Source organism: Montipora capricornis, chromosome 10, assembly GCF_036669925.1.
Source record: "Montipora capricornis isolate CH-2021 chromosome 10, ASM3666992v2, whole genome shotgun sequence".
Lineage (NCBI taxonomy): Eukaryota > Metazoa > Cnidaria > Anthozoa > Scleractinia > Acroporidae > Montipora > Montipora capricornis.
The window spans coordinates 3,817,889-3,827,822 of NC_090892.1; positions in this window are offsets into that span (position 1 = coordinate 3,817,889).

Genomic DNA, 9,934 nt, shown 5'->3' on the forward strand with positions numbered 1-9,934 from the left:
TTACGTCGATGGAGATCGGCATTTGTGAACATTTTTGCTGGGCCCTCAGCACTTTTGTCACCAGTTCTCTTAAACGATAATTCTAGAAAAAATTCCCCTGGGCAACAGACAGCGAGTTGAGTATTACGGAAATGAAAAGAATTAGCAGTAAATTTTCGCTTGTTGGTTTTAATCTGGACTAAAATTGACTATACAGGAATATCTTAACGTCATTTGTTAGCATAGTAGATTAAGTAGGCGAAAGAGGTATGCTTTTTTATCATTCAGTTAAAAAGTTAAACACCTTTTTTGCTTTCACCGACTCTATAAACAAAATTCTTGCGTAGATTTGGCTATTCTATGGCTATAAAAACTTCTAAAATGTTAAAACAAACTGTTAATCTTGATTAAATGACAAAATTATCGGGGGTTGTCTTAAATCCTCGAAAACACGGATTTCTTGGCTAATACGACTCCATATGGATATATGCCCATCTGACGCCGTTTATAATTCTTTAAATTCGACTTAAGCCAAGTTCCACCCACGGGATTCTAGTCCACTGGGGAGAAAAAAAAACATAAACAACATCAATTTTCTCTCGATGCTGCCCGGACAAACAAGACTCAGTTGAGTCCCTCTGTTATTCTTGCCCCATGTTTTTCCACTCATGGCCATATCGCCCATTTCCAGCTGTTTTACTGAATTTATTGGAGCTGACTTCACCCCGGGTGAGAGAATTCTTACACCTTTAACAAAAAAAAAATGCTATGGAATGATGCCGGCACATGCGGCTGTTAAGTCGTTTAATCAAGGAATGCGAGTTGAATTCATGTTAAACCATTACAGAATCGTGATCTGCTATGGCTAAAGTTTAGCAGAAGTATGTCTTTGATTTAGATATTTCTTTTTTTTTTTTTAATTCTTCGAATTCTTCTTTTATTGTTCTGCAAAGAAAATGGCCTTCTTGAAAAAAATGTTCTTTTGAATAAGTAGGTGTTTCTTTTTGTCAAAGTACTTCAAGAACCCCTTGAAGTTGACTGTAGAAATTGAAAAACAAGTACTGTGCGAGATGGGGACAGCTATTCTTAGAGTCATTTTCATAGAGTTATGACGTAGAGTTAGAGTTAAAATCCTGAATTCAAGATTTTGGAAGCCAACATTCATAAAAGCTAACCTTAGGCCAAAAAACTTTTGTTTAGGCCTAATTAGGCCTTAGGTTAGCTTTTATGCATGTTTGGAATACTTTTTGTATTTCTGTATTTCTGAATTCAGGATTTAGGCCTTCCAAAATCTTGAATTTCCAAAATCTTGAATTCGGGATTTTGGAAACTTAAATCTAACTCAAATGTCATAACTCCGTGAAAATAACTCAATTGCTGGTCAACCTCGTGCGAGATTTACTCGATTTACTGTCAAGAAATGCACTATTTAAGCCTCGTTTAACCGGACAATAATAGCATGTGAATTGATTATTCTTCAATTGAGATAAAACACTGACAATAACTTTATTTAAATGTCAATTAATTAAGCAATGCATGCACGTAGCACTGATTGAGGACAATAAAAATCGCATTAATCAAATCAATTCAAATGAAATGGAAAACGGGACTAGCCGAGTTCAACTCGGAGACGGAGTCGCAAAGCAATGCAAGCTTGTTCGACCCCGGACCGGCAGGTTACATCGTTTGGTGGTGAATGCAGGTATATTTTCCATGCAATGCGCCATCTTTCAGTTCTCCTCTAGGTTCAAGAGACGTGATGGTAATTTCACCTAAGTGAAAACGAGTGACAGTGCCTCGTCGTCCGCTACTTCATTTCTTCCCCCGCTGTGTGTGACATGATTGTAAAATAACATTATACTGTCTGTGGCAGATGAAATTTACAGGAGCGCAATTCCTCGCATACTTCTCATAATATCGAGAAACGCTTCTTTATCAGTTCGCCACACGAGAGATTGCATTGCGGGGGCGGATCGCTAGGGAGGGTGCAGGGGGTGCCCCCTCCCCCCGAGAGGACCTGCCACTTTCTAAAATAATTAGTATTCCGTTCATACAAAATCTAAAAAGAACAAGGCTGATAAGGTCCTTCACCAGGATCCGGTGCTTCTGTTTTGTTAAGCTGGTCGTAGCTTAGAAAGTTGTATACAAAATCTGCTGCATCGTTTTCTATGTATTTTCTAGCAGTTCACATCATGTTACTGCCTAGTTATAAGCCTTCATCTTCGTTGTTCGCTTTGAAAATCTGTTTACGTCACCCGTCAGTTAAGTCATTTCTTAGGGGTGCACCCCCTTATGAGAAAAATCCTGGATCCGGCCCTGCATGGTGTGCAAACATGTACTCTTTTTCATTGTGCCATATACTGTTACATGAAGGTACTATATCAGTCTTTTGAGTGGCAAATTTCCTCCTGGAACAAAATTCGTTGACTTCAGAACTGAAAAGATAGATTAATAAACTCTCGATGTGTCATTCGCAGGATTCTGCTCTCATGGCACTGTCAGACCTTGCATTTTAGTTTTTCGTGTCCCTTAAAAGCACCAAACTGTGCGATTCGAACTGCGTTCGATTGACACTATTCCGGAATAAGAATACGTGGAGTGATGATTTAAAACGGTATGTCTGGCGTTTTGAAGCAACAAGGATAATAAAGATACGTTTGGAATAGCCTTTTAGCAGGTGTTTGACAATTCTAATGTGAATCTTCATAAAAACCAAGGATTTCTACTGAACTTCTATTCCATGTATTCCTATTCCGGTATACGGTCAATCGAACGCGCCCTTAGTATATGTATCACTGAGGGATGTGAATAATCAAATAGAGCAACAAGTTACACTTGCAAAGTTTTTTTTTTACCACAAATGTAATGATCTGGGAAGTCAGAAAACACTGCAACAAGAGGTTTGTTCGTGACTGTTGTTCTGGATAACGTTCGACTATGTTGCGCAACTACAGATGTGACGACACAAAGTGGAGGCGAACGGCATACCCTCTAAACTGGTCGCCGTATCTTCGGACCGTCTCAAGCCATGTTGAGTAGTCCGCTGATCTTTTTTTGCCTATAATCTTAATACAAATGAGAATGAAAGTGAATTGCTGACTTGATTTTCATTCGCATAACATAAAATCTTAACCTGAGCCTGACTTTCAGAGTAGCGTGACTTGATAAACTGGTCACCCTAATTTCGTGTCCTCAGAGTCGTTGTTATGGCCTGGGTGCGTCCTCTACAATATCAGTCAATTCCTTTCAATAAGTTGTGTGTAGTCCAATCTAGAAGACTTTTAGTTTACTATAATGGTAGAGAAATTAAATTAAATCTTCTAAAGTGAGAGTTGAATTGATCACTTGCTTCTACAAATGCAAATAAAAAATCCAAGAGTCTGACTTTTTTTGCATTAGATTCTTCAGCTGTTCTGCGCTAATCAACCCGGCAAGGGTAACCGTAACCCTAACCGGGATAAGACACTGATTTATGTCGACGCTGAAAACCAAAGCCGAAAAGCCAAGAAAAGATATAAGAGCCTGAGTACCGTATGCTTGCAAAATTAACTATCAAAGGGAGATTTATCCAGTATACTCTTTCAATGTGCCTGTACATATGCTCGCTTCAGTCAACATGAATGTCAGGCTTATTGCAATGACATTACTTTTATTTTACTGAGACATTCGCTTCTAAAAACAAGGCCTGCCAGAGAAAAAAAACTTACCAACAGAATTTACTGAGCATCCCGCAAACGTCATTCCGAAAAACAACGAAAAAAAAATTAAGTGGAGCTACAAGACCGCGATGCTTGTTGGACTGCAGCATATTATGCTGCGAATACTTGCTCCGAGTGAGAGAAAGAAATGACTCTTGGTACAAATTAACAATGACCAAATGTGCGAATGCACGGTTAGACATTCAACGTAAAGAATGGCCCTACAAAAAAAAAATACAGGAGAGCTCTTCGAGCTTTATCAGCGCCGGGTTGAAAAAAGCTGTGTTAGACACCGTAGGGTTTTGGGTAAAAAGGATTTGATCGAAATTGCTGCTTCTGTCTCTACCACTTAGTTATGAATTAGAGCTAGATTAAGATATGAGAAACAAAAATATTTATAAAGAAAAAAAAAAGGTATTCCAGATGACAAATTCATAGGAAATTGGACACTACCTTGCTGTCCGGAAAAGACCGAAATTCCCCCGATTTTCTTAGCAGGAGACACTCAGTTTGATGAATTTCTAAAGATGTAGCGGTCAGTGGCGTCTTTGTAATTGAAGCCATATTTTAAAGTATTCCTTTACGTTCGGTACTTTTTAATTTTCCTCAATTATTCTTTAATTTACCGAAACTCCAGCACAGACAAAGGTAAAATTCATGTGTGTACAATTATCTGTAAAGACCGGTGTGCAGTGCTGATATCGGAAAATCCATTCCTAATTGCGTAATTAAAGACAGCCCGATCTTTCGTAATAAATTGCAATTTTATTATCTTTCAAATCACTGCCGACTACCAATGGCTAATCACGCCTACCCAAGTGACTACCACACCATTCAAGACAACGAAATAAACACGAAAGACTTGTCGTCATTGCGACGGACCTACGCGAAGGGAGGAACTGCTCTGCCAAGTTGCAAATTTGTTCAATAAAATGATTTGTTATATTCTCTAAACAAGGTGTCCAAAGGTTAACCCACCGGGGGAGGGAGACGGGGAGGAGTAGAAGATTAATTTTGCCGAATTAATCAGCCCATTTTGCCAAAACAATGCACCGACTTCCGATGTTTTAACCACCGTATGATTAATACTACGCATCCATGGGGTACACAAGTATACAAACTTTACTTAAGTCGGTATCCATATTAATCGAGTGATGGGGTGAGTTTCTTAAGAAACCTTGGTACTGCGTAGGTGGGATTTGGTTTAAACAAACGAGTTGAGAGCTTATTTCAAGAGGACCGGCCATGTACATGGTTTTATCAAACAAGTGGATTAAGGAAAATAAACCGCAGTATCGGATTGAAAGTACCGGACATGTTTTTTTTCCATTGCAAGGGCGATTGCAAGCGATTCAAATCACTATAAATGAAAGTTTGGGAAAAAAGAATACTAAACTTATCGCGTGAATGAAATGCTAGCAGGTCGATTATTCCGTTTAGAAAGCAAAGTAAAGCGATGTGACTTCGAGGCGTGACGGTCTTGTGTTTCTTCAGCCCATGGCTTCCCGAGATACCCAAGTCCAAAACGAGAAAAAGAAAGAAAAAGGAAAGAAAAGAAGCCAGCAAATGTGAAATGGTAAACAAGCGAACGAAACCTCCTACCTACGGCCTCAAATGAAAACCCTGAGATCTGTGCCTTGACTTCTTTCATAATGGAGGCCAAATAAAATATTCTTCTGTTTTAATGTTAAGCCTTTATGGAGGGACGCTGTAAACAAAGCACCAAGGAACAAATTGGGAGCGGTTTTCAATTGGGTTGCTGACCAGCGGTTTTCGTTAAAACAATGGTTTGCTGGGGCTGCACAGTCTCGCGGGCTCAGACAATTAGACCCTTAGCCCGCAAGGGCTACGGGTCAATAGCCCACGGGGCGAAGCCGAATCGGTTATTGACCCGTGGAACTTGCGGGCTACGGGTCTAATTGTTAATTCATAGCCTGCGTAGCTAAAAAGACAATTAGTTCGATTGGCCGAACAACCCTAATTTGTGAGATTCCCCTTTCGGAAGATCACAAAACGCTGAGGCCATACAGGTACCAACAACTGTTTTTTTCTGTCTTTAGAGATTTAAGGTGAGGGATACCACCTTCAGAGCTGACTGACAGGAAACAAGCCGACATAAAATTAAATGACGTTACTTATGAGTCCTTTGAAATCTTTATTAACAACACTTAGCTAAACTGCAAAATACTCGGCCATTTATTTGCATATGAATGGCGTGCGATTGTTATGCGGCTCGTTCTTCAAACGTATTTGTTCTCAACAACGCCGCCGGTGAGCCTGTGACTTGATGCCTGCTAAGGCTAAGACGGATCAGTTAATCTAATATTACCCAATGAATAATAATAATAACAATAATAATAATAATAATAATAATAATAATAATTAGTTCGATTGGCCGAACAACCCAAAAAGGATTAGCCGAACAATCCTAAAGGAGCAGGAAGAGAAGTAATCTCGTACCCAGATCTTCCACGGTCATACGGAAGGAAGATCTGGTAAAGTTCGATTTCGAGCATGCTCAGTGCCAGCGAGGCCCGAAATACGCGCTTTTCTATCACTGCACATTTTCATACTCTCTGTTGTGTTGTGGGGTGATTTTGCGGAATAAACATGGATTTCGAGAGTATTCTTTAAAAGATTCTTTTGGGTAGAGGACAAGGAAACTTTAAATTTAAGACGAAACAGAAAGAAGCGCTACAGGCGATTGTTTTTGAACGGTCGAGATTGTTTAATTGTCGGAGCAACTCAGAATCACTGAAACGAGCGCTTGGCTTAATTAATAAACGAGTGCTATTTTCTGTACACAATCTTGCGAAAAGTGTAGTTAGCCAAACCGTAAATTGAAAGCGAAAATGTTAAAGAGTGCTTAGACCTAATCACTGCAACGAGTGCTATTTTCTTGACACGATCTCGTGAAAAATGTAGTTACCCTAACCGTAAAATTCACAATTGATCACTACTTAATTTGCGAGTCACGCTTTAAGAACGAGAGACACTGTTTTGAATAAATTACATACTTCAACTTGAATTTATTTGTTTCTGCGTACAGCGTAGCAAGCTACGCAGAACTTTATTCGAGTGGCAGGGTATATGGGGCTTTCGTCGGTACCATTTACACAAACGTCGCAAATTTTTAAAATGATTTTCCTCAACTGTAAAGCTTTTCCGGCGTCGGAAAAAAACAAAACTTTCCTCCGCACAACTGACATTTATTCAAAACAGCACATGAGCTTGCGAAAACCAAACCTTCATTAAGTGCCCCGTGAAATAAGCCAATCGGAGCGTAGATTGCATTGCCGCAACCTTTTTTTAGTAGCCAATGAAAAATGGTGTACTGTCGAACTTTACCAGATCTCACATTTCCAGTGACAGAGTGAGATCTGGGTACGAGATTGGAGAAGAAGCGCAAGTACCAGCAGCAGGTGTTAGATGTAGAAATGGGTTCGTTTACGCCTTTAGTGTTTTGAACCAATGGCGGGATGGGAAATGAGTGTCAGCGGTTCTTAAAGCATCTCGCAGACAAGATAGCTCAGAAAGATACCGAGCCTTATCATATTGTAATCACTTGGCTCAGGACACAGATTTCGTTAGAACTCTTAAGATCGGTACATGCATGCGTTAGAGGTTATCGAACGCCGTTTCGTAGCAAGATAGAGCAATCATTAGACTGTAAAATAAATGTAGCTAGTGCGGATATTTGAGATACACGGTCTATATGTTTTTATACTCGGGGCGTTTTATGGACACTGGTTTAGCCGTCATTAGTATAATTCGATTGTATGATTTTAATATCTCTGCATCATGGAATTCGTAATTTTATAGAATTTTGAATTTTTTATTATCAATCATTTCTATTTCTTTAATGTAAGTAAGTGAAATAAATAAAGTTGTATAATAATAATAATAATAATAATAATAACAATAATAATAATAATATTAATAACAATAATGATAATAAAAATAATAATAATAAAAATAATAATAATAAAGGTTTATTAGCATTCCGAAAAATGAATGGGCTCTTCTATGCTAAAAAAATTCCTATTCTACTCTAATTACGCAAAAACATGGTATAATATAATTTACAATAATATCACATTCTGACATTAAGAATTAAAATATAAACAAGCTAAAATGTAAATATAATAAATGGACTGAAATTCATGTAACTTCTAATCTCTTTCGAGTATTATTGACAAGATATGATGTTAAATTTCTCTTAAAAGATCGAGAGTCAATACAGTTCCGCAAATAACTTGGTAATGCGTTAACGACTTATATCATCTCCGTTCTGGAGATACAAAGGGAATTGTGACACCCGAAAATGGCCCGTTAAGTTTCGGGACTTTCGAGAAACGGGCCCCAGGAGTTTCTCAGGCTGCTTTTCAGCTGCTTCGGTAACTATGATGATCATTTTCCCTCAGTAAATGTATGCTCCTTTAAATAGCGAGCAAGTGAAGTTAGTAAGTTGTTTATGATGTGGAATTGTTTCTTTGACAAAAGGTGGTCAAGCTAGGACGCAAGGAAGCTTTCAATTATCTCATTTTTCATACTATTAGCTTGCATACAGGGGAGAAGAGTGTTTATATCAGTATAGCCGTTTCCCTTTTTGTGTTTGCACTTTCTGTTGGTTAATAAAATCTTCTATGGCCTCCTGGTTTTCGATGATGCCTGTTTCAGTTTCTGTATCAGAAGTTTCCAGATCTTCAGGATAATAAAATGCTCGTCTGAAGTCTTCATCCACCTTTGAAATCGGCAAAAAAATCAATCTTTTTTGCTTTTTCTGGTAGTTTCGCTGTGAAGAATGACAATATTCGCAATTTTTTCGCAGTTTTGGTTTCAAATAGAGTTGTTTCAAAATATGAGTTTGCTCCAAAACAAAAATACACGGTCCGTACTGCAAAAGTCCGACCGAGAGAGAACCAATCAGAGCGCTAGGATTTGCCCGAGACTGGCTTTGCAATATAATAAAAGTCGTTATTCCGTTATTCCGCCCCACAAAAATGGCATTATTCGGTTATTCCAACAAAATTAATTTGCGCTATTTTTAATCCATTGTCCCTCTTCATCCCCCGAAAATAAGGACTGGTCTCATTCGATCATCTGCTTCGACTTTCCTCTGATCCGTGTAGGTGTGGCCCGTAAAACAGAGGATTGACGAAGAAAGGAAGGTAAAAGATGCGCACCGAGGGACACAAGTTTGTCAGTAACTGTCACGTGTTAGCCTCGTAAAATCAGAAGCCCTTTACCTTTTGCCTTTAAGGAACAGTGTATTATTTAAAATTGTAGTTTCGCTATATCACCCTATTGGAGTCACTGTCTGAGGCTGCTTCATTCGCGTTCGCATTTCAAATTTTCAAGATGCCAGAGTTCTATGATTTCCTTTGCCAATTTAGGTGCCATTTTTGGAATCAATAGGGGGGCATTTACTACTCCTATGATCTGTGGGCTAAAATATTAGATCGATGTCTGATGGAGTTACTTCTAAACAAAAGAGATGCTGCGTCTGTGGGAGTCAGAAAAACACGAAAATTTGGTTTTGTCAAATGAGTTGACAAAGTCGAATCGAAATATAAGACAAATTCACACCTTTTTTTTTTTATTTTGAGTGTGTCCTCACCCTTCGAATTCACCTTCAAATCTGAAGTAGTTTCAACTCTTCAGGTCGCACAACCTGGGATAAAACTATGTCAGCGAATTGTGAGCTCTGTGTTGCAAGCGGCGTGGGCCTGAATCCCAGAGACGATCGAGATGTCATTTTCAAAAGCGGCTCTTCCTCAAAATCTTGCCAGTTAAGTCAGGTGCCGTTTGAACCGCATTACGCCTTCCCGCACGGCAGCCCGATGATTATCAAAAGAGGAAAACGAAACATGTGATTGCTACGCAGTCAGCCGCGGATAGGCATAAGTTGTTTACGTTGAACTTTGTGCTTGATAGTGTAAAGAAAGCCGCACTAACCATACCCGTGATTTCCGCATTCTGTCTCGTGGTTGAATCGTGTGACTATTCACTGCCCACGAGGAAGAATAATTGGCATGCCCTCTATTTACTTTAAAAGCATTTACCTCTTTTAATAGCTTTAATGGCCACTGTCGTTTGCCTTGAACCTTCAAGTCGTTTACTTCCCTTACAGACCACAATTCATAAAAACAGCAGAAAGCCCACGGAATATAATTATTTCTGATTTTCGGGCTTCCAGATAAGCTCAGATAACATTTTCAAAAGACGTAGACTGTCACTTTAACTGAAGCGTGATC